The 13,053-nt window shown below is 54.7% G+C and overlaps 1 protein-coding gene across 2 annotated transcripts in view; it reads right to left on the bottom strand.

The window, feature by feature from the left end:
• The window catches only part of RNF17 (ring finger protein 17), a 131,152-nt gene extending 125,676 nt beyond the window's left edge, over positions 1-5,476 (bottom strand). For both annotated transcript variants that reach the window (XM_063618822.1, XM_063618823.1), the window contains exons 1-2: positions 3,567-5,476; positions 293-335 (exon numbers count right to left, since the gene is read on the bottom strand). The gene's annotated coding sequence lies outside the window, so the exon portion shown is untranslated. The remainder of the gene's footprint in view (positions 1-292; positions 336-3,566) is intronic.
• Positions 5,477-13,053: the final 7,577 nt, after the last annotated feature.

Raw genomic sequence — 13,053 nt, 5'->3', positions numbered from 1 at the left:
AAACATCTTTCCTTGAAGCCTACCACTGAAATGGAAGAGTCTGTTGTGAAGAATGCAGTAAAAAGAAAGGATGTATAAACATCCAGAGCAGAGCAAGACTTAGAAGTGACTTCAGAGGAAGAACAAGAAAGGCCTGAGAAAAGCTAAAATAAATAACCACAGGTTGAAGGAGGAAGAAGCACAAAAGTAAAAAAAAAATATATATATACAAGTATCAGAAAACCTATATAATAGTACATCTGCTGACGATGATGATAGATCAATGCAACAAAATCAAGGTGCAAAAACTTACCATCAGCAATTTCCCAGGAAGGAGAAGGACGAGTATGATAGGCCTGCAAAGAAAGCGTCAAAAGAAAAAGGTCAAAAAGCGAACACATTTTAAGGATGGCCTTGATGACTTAATTTGGCCATCTGAACAATACAAAATTCTCTGAGAGAACTTCTTGTCTCATGGAGTTTACTTTTTAGGGTATTGAATTTAATTCCAGCTTTAGAAAGTTGTTCAGTAACTCATTGTTATCTTTTACCTCAAAAAAAAAAAAAAAAAAGTGTGCCAAAGGACCTAAGCCAAACACAGCATCAGATAAAGGAAAGTGAGACTATGTAGAGGAGCAGATATCTCAACTACAACATGAAAATCTGTAGCTTGAACAGCAACTAGATGGTGCTCACAAGAAAGAGGATAATGAACAAATAGTAATTAATATCCAAGGCTGCTGTTTCGAGAGTGAAAAAAGTCTGCTAGAAGAGAAAAATAAAGAATTAATCAATGAATGCAATCATTTAAAAGACTGTTTCGGTATAAAAACCAGAAATCAGAAGGAGAAGTAAGTATCAAGAAAAATAAATATTTTCAAGCTTCTGGAGAGAAAATTTAAATATTTGGTTATGGCTACATGTTGAACCTAGTTGAATATAAAAATAAGTAGATGAAAAAGATGTTTACCATACTGTATAATTCCATTTACATGAAACATCTGGAATAGACAAATGTATAGAGACAGAAAGTAGATTAATGTTTGCATAGGGCTGGGGCTGGAAATGTGTAGTGACTGCTAATGGGCATGAGGCATCTTCTTGGAGTGATGAAAATGTTCTAAAGTTGGACTGTAGTGATGGTTGCATGACTCAGTAAATTTACTAATAATCTTTGAACTGTATGTTAAAACAGATAAATTCTATAGTATATAAATCATGTTTCAACAAAGCTGTTTTAATAAAAAACCAAAGCCAAAACTAAACAAACAAAGAGGAATGTTAAAGAAATCTCCGACAGGCCACAGTGTGCCATCAAAATTATGTGACATGAATTATAAATTATATATTTTTAATTTTATTTTTTTCTGAACTAGAGATAATCTAAAGAAAAAAATTTAATGAGAATTTTCACACCAGAGCAAACCCAGAAATGATAAGCCAATGAAAATGAGCTTAAGGCAGAGTCCCTTATGAAAAACAGAGCAACTGGCCATGCGTGGTGACTCACGCCTGTAATCCCAGCACTTCGGGAGGCCACGGCAGGTGGATCACTCGAGGTCAGGAGTTTGAGACCAGCCTGACCAACATGGCGAAACCCCGTCTCTACTAAAAATACAAAAAAATTAGCTGGGCGTGGCGTCGCATGGCTGTAGTCCTAGCTACTTGGGAGCCTGAGGCACAAGAATCGTTTGAACCTGGACAGCAGAGGTTGCAGTGAGCCGACATCGCACCACTGCACTTCAGCCTGGGCAAAAGAGAGAGACTCCATCTCAATAAAAAACGAAACAAAACAAAACAAAAAAGAGCAATTAATAACAAACTGGAGGTCCAGCATTTCCTCTCATCCTTTTGTCTGGCCATTAGTTTTTGGGTTCTCAATAATGGAAGTTTTCTCTGAGTTCAGTTTCTCCGGGTCCAACTCAATGATCTCATATTCCTTTTGAAATGAGGCATATAGTCAAAAGCTCATTGCATGGGTTAGACATTGTTTTTTAACTGCAGAGAGAAAAAGAATAAGGGAAATTGATTCTAAAATCTTAAGCAATTGTTTTACTCAGAAAGTTCTAGGCCAGCTGGGTGTGGTGTTGCACACCTGTAGTCCCAGCTACTTGGGAGGCTGAGGCAGGAGAATTGCTTGAACCCGGGAGGGGAGGTTGCAGTGAGCTGAGATCGCACCACAGCACTCCAGCCTGGACAACAGAGTGAGACTCTGTCTCAAAAGAAAGAAAGAAAGAAAAAGAAAAAAGAAAGTTCTAATGTTTGAACTGTGCTGCTGCACTCTTTTCATCTTTCTGCAAGTCAGCTGGAATCCTGTATATTGCTGAGAATATCAAATCAAAATTGAGTAACAATAGGTTCAGTAATTTTTAAAAATTCCCTCAAATCAAATGTTGTGCAAAAATAGATGAACTTAAGGGAAATAATTTTAAGGTGAGCAAGGTACACTTCTCTTCCAGTGCATTTTAATTTTAAAAGGAATCTTGGCCGGGCGCAGTGACTCACGCCTGTAATCCCAACACTTTGGGAGGCCGAGGTGGGTGGATCATTTGAGGTCAGGAGTTCACCACCAGCCTGGCCAACATGGTGAAACCCTGTTTCTACTAAAAAAGTACAAAAAAATTAGCCAGGCATGGTGGCACATGCCTGTAATCCCAGCTACTCAGGAGGCTGAGGTAGGAGAATCGGTTGGACCCGGGAGGTGGAGGTTGCCGTGAGCCAAGATCACGCCATTCGTTGCACTCCAGCCTGGGCGACAGAGTGAGACTCTGTATCAAAAACAAACAAACAAACAAAAAAACCTTTTAGTTCTTATTACACTTATGAGGAACAAACCCTTGGCACAGATTGTTGCAAAACACTTAACCCTGGATATGTTTTATCCTGTATCTCCACATAGACATTTCAGTCTCACTTTAAGTCACCTTACCATTTTACTCGTTACAAAACAAAATGAAAACACAAAAGAATGCAAATTAAATCTGCAAAATAAGAGATTGCCAAAATAATTAAATTACGTGTGAAAAGGTTACACTAAATCCTTTTTGTTGTTTTTGTCTTGAACATTCACTATTGAACTTGAACAAGCTTCTGCCACCACCGGCAGTTACAGCTAACACACTTGTAGATTTTCTATTCAAACCCATTTCTAAGTCACAGGCTATCTGGGCTATGAGCCGCATGTGCCCCAGGTGTAAATCAAATGAAGTCTTAATTACTGCCACTTTTGATCAGTATCTAATTCGACCTTCTACCCTCATTAGCAGAGGGCTGTGGCTCCACTTGGTTGTGGAGAGGTTTCCCAAAGCCACAGGGTGTTACGATAACTCAATTAGGGGTGAATAATTCAAGGGCAGAGGTGCTTTCTTCCAGGACCCTGACCCTCGCTTCCTGCCTGGAATCCGGAGCTGCGTGGTTCGCGGGCTGGAAAGAAAATGTTAAAGCTCGTTCAGTGCGGATGCGAGAGGCAGGAGATGTCAGGTCCAGCCCGGAGCAGGAAGGAAGCCCAGCAGCCCCGCCCCGGCAGCAGGGCCAGGCCCGACTGTGGTTCCGACGCCGGTACCCGGCCGAAGCTTCCCTCTTCTCACCTGAACCAGGCGGGGTAGGGCCCCAGCACTGGGGCCTCGGTTTCCGTACCAGGAACCGCTTTAGCCAGCCTGGGGCTGCCCTTAGAGCCGCTGCGGCTTCCACCTTCTCTCCCGAGGTTTGTGTGCCCTGGCTGGAAATGCTGTGTTGGGCCGCCAGGCCGGCCGTTTGCGCGCAAACCGAAACTCAGCTAAGGGCTGTTCCATGGCGCGCGCCTCGCACCTGCTTGCCCAGAAGGGAGCGCGCCCGTTTGCGGCAGGGCCCGTGCCCCGCCGTGCCCCGCCGTACGCCGGTGTGGCTAAGACCCCTGCTGCGCGTGCGCGCGGGTGTGAGCCGCGTCCGCGGAGTTTGTGACGTCCGGGAGACCGCATGTACCTTCAGCCGTCTTCCCTTCACACACACGTCGACACAGTGTCACCTCCTCAAGCCATAGGGTGCCAAGTCTAAAGCACAGGGCCGCGCCATGCCCCTCTCCCAAGGGCCGCTCTGCCTTGCTCCATCTCACTTCAGGGCCCCAGTCCCCACTGATCCAGGCCTGCCTGCGGGAGCTCTGTTGTTGGCACCAGTGAAGAGCAGCACCGTGAGAGGATGGTTCCAGGGCATGGGAGAGGCCCCTGATCTCTAGGATGTTCTGGTGTCCAAAGGAAGACAGGACGCGAAGATAACAGATTGTCTAAGCAGCTGTGTTCTCTGGAAACAGGATCAGAATTGGTCAAAGCACACCCCAGCTGGCATACCGAAAATTAGTTCAAAACCGTATTAGGTAAGCTGTGCGTTCCTTCAATGCGTTTACCGCAGCATAAACGCGCACTGCGAGCTGGCGAGACCCAGCAAGAGGCGCAGACTGCGCTGAAGGGGGACGGGAGCGGCGCCGCGGGCGCGGTCCCAGCAGTAGAGCCTTGGGGAGAGGTCGCCGGCCTGCGCGGCTCTCTGCTGGGGAAAAACTCCGGTCTCCTCAGCTCGCCCAGAGCCCAGGGCTGGCGGATGGAGCCCCCGCCATAACCACCGCACGACCCCCACAGCTTCCCCGCTGCGCTCCGCCGCCGCCAGTGCCCCCACGCCTGTCCCCTCCCCGGCGCGAAAGCCAACGGCACCCATTGGTCGCCTGCAGGCTGCGAGGGCGGCTTTCACCGCTGCGCGGCGCATCCGGCCTTGGGACGAGGCCTCTCTCGGCGAGGAATCTGAAGAGGTCTAGTGTTGGGACAGGGGGACAGGTAGGAGGGGCGCCCAGGGGCTCAGGTCTCCTGTCCCCGCCTCCCCGCTCTCCCCACGCGCAGGCAGGCCCGCGGGTGGAGCGCAGCTCTCTGGGAGAGCACGAGGGCCTTCGCCTGGCTTTCCAAATTCAGGAAGGAGAAGACCCAGGGCTTGAGGCCACTGCTGCGCGCCCTTCCCTGCCCATGATGACCCTCACGATAGTCCCCACCACCTTCGCCAACGCCCGCCGGCCCATCAAGAAGAACGCGGTGACGTGGGGCGCGCACAGCAAGGACCGGGAGGACGGAGGCCTCTTCAGCAGCGACACTGAGGACGACCCCGAGAAGGCAGAGATTGACCCGGAGGAACATCCATCTCCACAAGACCAACACGCACCATGGCGACCACATCCCTTGCTCCCTGCGCCCCTCAACACCTCGCCAGGCCTCTCTAATCTCAGCCGGGGTCCTGGTGAACTTGGCATCCGGAGCTGTGCCTGGAAGCGCGCGGCGCTGCCGGCCGGGGCCTGGTCTCCGCGGAGCGCCCCGACCACCGCGACGGGCGGCTGCGGTCGTGGTGGCGCAGGAAGGGGAGGCCTCGGGGCGCACACAGGGGGAGAGGGATCCCGGAGCGAGGAAGGCCCGCTCCGCCCAGCTGGAGCCCTTGCCGGCGTGGCGGGAGTGCAGTCCGTGGCTGCGCGGGGAAGCCGGCTGTGACGGAGGCGCGGGCTGGGGATCCTGCGCGCCGGGGTGGCCGGCGGGCAGCGTCGTAAGCAAAGCGGTGGGCGGGCCCTGTGGGCGCGAGGCTGTCCTAGGCAGCCACCAGATCTTGGACTTCCCCGCGTGGCTCACCCTGCAGGCCGCCGGCTGCAGCGCTGGGGCTAACCGGGGCCTGCAGCCAGGCTCTGGGACCTCCTTGGCCCGACCCAAGAGCGAGCCTTGGGGTTGAGCACGTTGGCGCTACCAGCGGGGAGCCCTGGTTCCGGGTGAGGGCGGCAGGGGCGCATGTTCCTCAGCCCTGTCTTCGTCGCCCTCGTTGCTCTGGTCGCCGTCGTGCGTGTTGGTCTTGTGGAGATGGATGCTTTCCAGGTCAATCTCTGCCTTCTCGGGGTCGCCCTCAGTGTCGCTGTCGAAGAGGCCTCCGTGCTCCTGGTCCTTGCTGTGCGCGCCCCACTTCACCGTGCTCTACTTGAGGCGCCGGTGGGCGTTGGTGAAGCTGGTGGGGACTGGCGTGAGGGTCATCTTGGTGATGGTGGCCAGCATTCTCTCCTTGCCTTTGGTGGGGAAGGGGTTCTTGCGGTGCCCCTTGAGCCAGGCCTTAAGAGTGCCTGTGCTCTCGCACGTGGCTTTCTCAGGTCACCTGGAGATCCCCTTACTCGAACTGGCCATAGGGACAATGAGCCCGTGCAGTGTGGGCCGAGAAGGTGGCAGAGTGCACTCCAGGGTTGCCCTTGAGTTTATCCTGCAAGCTCTTCAGCCACAGGGCAGAGCCAGAGAGGAGAGAGAGGAGGGAGGTGGAGAGAGAAAAAGAGAGAGAGTGAGATATGAGTCCCCGAAGCTGGGAAAGTCAGGAGGCCCGCCTGTGGACTAGAGGGGGCCTCCCCGGCGCTTTTCAGGGCCCTGTTCTGCTTCCTAGAGCAGGAAGCCCTCTCACCCCACTCACCCCAGTCTACTGCTGTGGGAAAAGGGGAATCAGAACCACTAGCTGACTCCAAGAACTGTCCTTTCACTGACCATGGAGATCTTTTTTTCCCCCCACTCTAGAAAAGTTCCAAAAACCACACCTCTCCAGAAGAGCATGCGGGAGTTCTGCTCCCTACATGTTCCCTAGGCCACCCTTGGTCCCCATTAACAACATCTCAAGAGACCCATCTTTCCAAGTTTATCTTACACTAGGAGATGAAAAAAAGGTTTCAACTAGGGTGATAAAGCTTGCAAGCCCCCACCCACCCCGTGACCCCTCCCTCACCAAGCCAGAGGTTTGACAGGAGAGCAAAAAGGTAGCCACATCTTTCAGCAGCTGTTCCTGGTTCCAAAACGTCATCTTGGCAGGACTTGGGGAAGTGAACCCCTGCCTGGAAGAGGAGCAGAGAAGCTTGAACCAGGCAGAAGGGAGGCAGGGGGTGGTAAGAGATGCTGCCTGGGGCTGGCAGGAGCCGTACTCATGTGGCTGGACAGGCCCACGAGTACCAACGGCCCCAGATGCTCCCCCAAAGAGGCTCTGTCTCACCCCACAGGGCTCCAGTGCCAACCAGCCCCCACCAGTTGCCTGGTAAGATGTCGGGGTTGGAGGGCCTTCTGTGGAAGGCCAGGCTGGTGATGGAGCTGACTCCCTTGCACACGTTGAGGATCACTTCCTGGTGTTGAGGGTCTACTGTGGAGACAGGGCACATTGGGAGGTGGCCCAACTCCACCATTGGAGGAATGGCTGCCTGATCTCACCCCACAGCTCCTTGTGGAGACATCTCCCTGCCTGTCTCAGAGGCTAGGTCATGAGCGATGCCTGACAGTGACCAGCTGCCAGGACAGGCTGGGTGCTCTCCCCTGGCATCCAGAGCAACCCCACCTGTGCTGTCTTTTGCAGCAATGCTCTCAGCCAGCCCCTTCCCCTTGGCCAGGCTGCTAGCACTGCTGCCCTTCTCAATTCCTGCCTTGTGTCCCAGAGGGTCTTCAAGCTAAGACTCCACGGAAGGAAAAGTGCTATTTTCCAGGAAGGTAGGGTGCTCCAGCCTGCTGGCTTTCTGCTGCATCAGGCTGCAGGGCAGCAGCTTCATGAAGAGGAGGCACTTGGAGTACACCAGACAGGGTGGAGCAGGAGATGCTAGAGGGGGATTCGGAAGCTTTGCTGGCCTGGCAGCGTCCTGGCCTGCTGTGGCTGAGGAATGTGGGGCTGCACAACCTGCAGGCATGGGGACATATCCTGCCCGGTGTGCAAGTATCAACATGGGTGTGCACACACCCAACAGCAGCAGGTCACAGCAAAACCCAACGTCTACCCAGCCAGGAGGAAGACAGCTATAGTATGAAGGGGGCAGAGAGGGGCTCCCCATTCAGGCTGGGGCTCTCAACAGTGACAGGAATGCCACTGGCATTTGAGAAAGAGAGTTATTTGTGGCTTGGGACATTTGACATGGCCAACTCCTAAGCACGAAACACCAGGGGCACCAACACCCAGTGTCCCACCTGCCCACCCCTGACATGGTGACATTCACAGCCACCCAGCAGATTTCCACATGCTCCTTCAGGGAACAGTACTGCCTCAGTCGGGTCACTGGTTTGGCTGCTCCCTAGTTTGCAACCAACGTAGATCTCTGCATTTGGGAGACTGAACACAGGGTGGGTGGGAGATGGGAAGGGGGCTCTAGTGAGTGTGGCTTCTTCACTTTCCAGAACTCTCTTCAAGGATCCAGCCCCAGAACAACCCAGGGTGGCCATGCTCTCTGGCAGGATGTTGCCTGCCCCAGCTACAGCCTTCCAGGGCTGCTCCTCACCTGTACTCCACCAAGCCACTCACTAGCTCCTGGCGCAGGCAGCACAGCCCCTGCCGGTGGGCATGGGGGAAGCTGGCATAGCATCTGCGTACTGGGCATAGGCCGGAAGCTGTGGTCGGGGGAAGACACACAGCAGGTGGAGGGTGTAGTGGTGCCTGTTTTGCCAATGACACCCACCAAGAAGCAGAGCTCTACCTCCTCATCTCAGTCATTGAACACACAGTGCCTCAGAATCTTGAGGTCCAACTTGCGTGCCCCAGAAGCTCCAGGTACTGTGGCTGTGACGCCATCCTCTTGCCAAAGTCAGTGGAACCATAGATGAAGCTCTGTTTCTGGTTCCACTCCAAGACGCTGGGAAGATGATGGACTGGGCCATGACCCAGTAGCCACAGTTATTCACCATCACTGTGCCCAGTGTGCACAGCCCCTCCAGATGCACCACCTTGTATGTGTGCATGCCATTCAGGTAGGTGGTGGGTGCTATGGAGGCCACCACATCCCTGCCAAAATCCTTACAGTAGTACCAGATGTCAAAGCCCAAGCTGGAGAAAATGTCATGGCAACCCCAAGCCCCTAGCAAGTGAGAAGCCCCATCACATTGTGAAAACCTGCCTGACTCTAACGACAGAGCAGACAGGAGCAGGAGGGGCACAGGTGGATCAGCTTTCAAGAAGCAGCAAGAGGAAGGGCAGATGGGAGGAACCTCCCCCACTGGGTCCCTGAGAAAAGCTATGCTGGCTGCCAAGACTGGAACGAGGGGAGAAGCAGGAAGGGCTTCCACCCAATGTGCAGCAGCAGTTTCGAGCTGAGATCCCAGAAGCCGGGAGTCAGAGACCTGGACCTAGATGGGCAGCCTGTCCTTGGCATGTCTGGCATGGGAGGCATGGGGGAGGGGAGGGAAGACAAGGAAAGGTAGCCCCCATTCTTCCACCCCAGCCCAGGGAACCCTCCACCCCCATGGGTAAGATTTCAAAGTAGTATGGCTGGTCCCCCAGGGACCTCCTATCACCAGGACATCCTGTCCTGCCCCTCCTTCTTCCTCCAAAGAACCCTGAACGTCTTCCTATCTCTGGATGAAGGCCAAGCGACCTCCCCAGCAAGAGGGTAGCCAACTGGTTCATGAGGCTCCCACTGCCCACCTGGTGCCACCCTCTCCTGGACTCCGTAGTCTCAGGATGGCCATGGTAGCAAAGTAGCCAGCTTTCTGGCTCAGGCCTGGCACTGCCTGTGTCCCTCATTCCAGTCTCTGCCACTACCCTTGCCCTAATGCACTCATTGGGCCCCGGGCTGGAGCTCGAGCTGACTTTGGGTTTCAGTGGGACCAGGCCTGCCAGGGTGGCCCCAGGAAGGGTGCACTCCCCGTGATTTGCATCTAGCTCTAGGTTGGCCCAAAGGATGGCTGTGGGCCAGGAGGCCTCAGTGGCTCCAGGATACCAGGGGGACCTGCTCCCTGCACTCAGGGCCACCTGCCTATAGCCTCAGAAAGGGGGCTGTTGCTGGTAAGGATGCTGGAAGGCAGGAGAGCCCAGCACTTGGGGTACATGGACCTGCAAAGATCGAGGGCCTAGGAGATTGGTTGACAGGGGCAGGCCCAGCAAGGGGGTCCTCTCCTGAGCTCGCACGCCAGGGGGACGGGCAGCTGCTTTGGCCAGCTGCTGGCAACAGCTGGTGCAGACCCAGGCCAAGGCCATGAGGGGCTACCCCAGTCCACCAGTCTCAGACACTGAGTGCCGTGTCTGCTTCCTGGGCTAAATGGCTGGCTGGGGCCTCTGGCTCCTGCTGCCCCCTGTAGGTGGCCTGGCAGGCACCTCCTTCCCCCGAGTCACTCATTCTGGTGGGAGGGAGGGAGATAGATCCCCAACCTCATCTCCCAGAGGACAACTGCCTCGTGCCCCAGTCCTCTGAACTCCACTAAGAAGCTGGCAGGCTCTACCTTTGCATCCTCACAGCCCCTGACCTGCCAGGAGGGAATCAAGTCTCTCCAGGGAGAACAGAGCTGGCAGCAAGAGGCCGAGGGCTGTGTGGCTGGGGGGAAGGAGCATGCCCAGCTCCCAGGGTGCCTCCCCAGGGCCTCTGCCGTGTGGTCAGGGCCCAGTCAGGATGGCTCCGCTTCCACCCTCACCAGGGTGGGAGGATCCAGGCTCTCCCTCCATCCCTGACCCTTCAGGCCCAGGGACCCAGAGACACAGGCAGAACCTGTGTCTCTACATAGCTCCACGCAGGGTTCTGGACCTCACACGATGATCATAGGGAAGAAGGGCCAGGCCTAGGCAGAACCCCTCTCCCAACCCTTCCCCAAACACACCCTCACTTTACAGAGAGAGAAGTGGCACAGGGCAGCCTGACAGTGACCCAGAAGACTGTTGACAACCACCCCCATTCTGGTTACCCTACAGTCAATATCACACTAGGCCCAGCCCACAGCTGGTCCCTAAATCGGCTCGACCACCCCATCTCACCCAAGGAAATGGGCTCCACAGGGCAGGGAAGCAGCTGCCCAAGGTCATGGAGGTGAGGGGCAGCCAAGCCAGGTCAAGAAACATTCAGATATGTCCGATGGCCAAGCCCATGCCTTTGAGTGCCACCCTCACTGAGCACAGGCCAGGCAGACCTGCTCCCTGGGGCCAGGCTGCAACACCCACATGTCAGCAGAACCCCCTTCCTCCTCCAGGCCTCAGGACCTGCCCAGGGGCAGATCTAGCCCAGTCATAGGACCTGCAGAGGCCTCTACGCCTTGGGCCAGTACCCCCTCCTCTCATGTTCCAGGGCCACCTCTGAGGATCTGAGCTTTAGGGAAAGGGGAAAAGGAGATCCTCTGGAGAACAGGCCAGGGCTGCCCTCATAGCACTCTGTAGACATGCAGCTCGAACTCATGCCTCCCCAGCCTTAATGAAAGAAATTAGGGTGAAGAGATGAAGCACACCCTTGTCCTGGCCTGGGAGCACAGAAAGCCCAGACAACAGACAAGAGCGAGAAAAGACACTTAGGCCACCCCAGGTGGCCTATGTGCCTCCCCAGCTTGGCATGGGCCCACTTGGGAGACTATGCCAGGGCCAGGCCGCACCCCAGCCCAGGCCTCAGCAGGTGAAGCCCCAGCAGGAAGTAGGGCCCCAAAAAACACATCACCCCATCCCATCGCAGCAACCCAGGGCTTCAAGAAAAGAGGATGAGGCAAGCAGGCAGCCTGTGGAAGCCCCAAAGGAGGTGGGCACCTCTGTTTGCCTCCTTCCTGCCCCGCCCAGGCCAGAGGCAGGTCTTCAGGGCCCGAGGATCACCCAGAGCTCCTCTAGTTACTCTCCCCAGATCTCATCCCAGAGAGCTTCAGCATCCTGTTGGGGAGCTCCCTGAAGCCCCCCACATCTGCCAGCCCCTTTCTCTTCCCCTCTGGGCCTCAGCTCTAGGGAGCCTTCCCCTAGGCAGAAGGATCTGGACACGCCCCTGTGAACTCGAAAAACTTGCCTGTTCTCTTAACCCCTACAAGCTGCTTTATTTCCAAGAAGGTAACTGACCCTTGCCCCACCCCCAGTGGCTTTCATCATCTCATCCTTGAGCAGACTGGAGAGTTTTATAGAGCTGGGTCCTGGGGTCAGGAGCCTCACTTTAGATGCTCCTGTGGGAGCCTGCTGAGGATCTTAATTAGGGCTTCCTTGAGTAGATCCAGGACTACTATAATGGAAGCCCCAGCCATCTACACCAGCTTCCCGGGGGCATATACGCTGATGTCCTACCCACTAGTATGCTCCCAGTTTCCCCAAAATGAACAGCTGTGCCTTCCCCTGACCCAGTTCACACCAGATAGAGGCCCTCAGCACATAGCTGAGAAGGGGCGTCACTGATACTGTCCCAGAAATTCTCCAACAGACTCTGCGCAGCTCCTTATTCTCAGCATGAGATTCAGAACAACACGCTGGTCCCTGTTTCCTCCGGGCCAGACCAGGCAGCTTTGGCTTGCTAGCCATGAGGTGGAAATCCAAGCATTCCCCTAAATAACTTGGTCATGGTGTGACCTTGGGCAAGTTGCTTCAACTCTTTTTCTTTTTTTTTTTGTTTTTTTGAGACAGAGTCTCGCTCTGCCGCCGAGGCTGGAGTGCAGTGGTGCGATCTCGGCTCACTGCAGGCTCTGCCCCTTGGGGTTCCCGCCATTCTGCTGCCTCAGCCTCTCGAGTAGCTGGGACTACAGGAGCCCGCCTCCTCGCCCGACTAATTTTTTGTATTTTTAGTAGAGACAGGGTTTCACCGTGTTAGCCAGGATGGTCTCGATCTCCTGACCTCGTGATCCGCCCGTCTCAGCCTCCCAAAGTGCTGGGATTACAGGCGTGAGCCACCACGCATGGCCTACTTCAACTCTTTCACCCAATCTTTGCTAGGGGGGAAGTCAGCCAGCCCCAGTCTCCTCCTATCTAACCTGCCCCACTGACTCAGAAACACAGCAGCACAAAGCCTGGTAGGTGGAGGTGGCCAACATTTGTTGCTCTGCCCAAACGTTGGCCTTGGTTAGGTCATCGGCAGAGCTGCCGGAGTACCTGTCTCTCACAACAAGATAACTCCTCTGTGATCCGGACACGGTCAGAGAGCCCCCCTAACGCTGTCGCCATCCTGATTCCCAAGGCAGCCCTGGCCTGCTCACTGAAGCTGGGGAGAGAGAGGATGATGACAAGCTAAGACCACAAATCTCTCCTGAGGGAGTCAGGGGAGCCGGAGATGTGGGTGGTGCTGCACTCCCACTGCCCCCCAGGGCAGAGAGGACCACAGTCCAGTCCTCAACCTGCGAAAGGTTTGGGGAAATGACAACTGAGGGTCTAGGA

This window comes from Symphalangus syndactylus, chromosome 15 (assembly GCF_028878055.3).
Source record: "Symphalangus syndactylus isolate Jambi chromosome 15, NHGRI_mSymSyn1-v2.1_pri, whole genome shotgun sequence".
Lineage (NCBI taxonomy): Eukaryota > Metazoa > Chordata > Mammalia > Primates > Hylobatidae > Symphalangus > Symphalangus syndactylus.
This window is presented reverse-complemented; position numbering and strand designations above follow the sequence as displayed.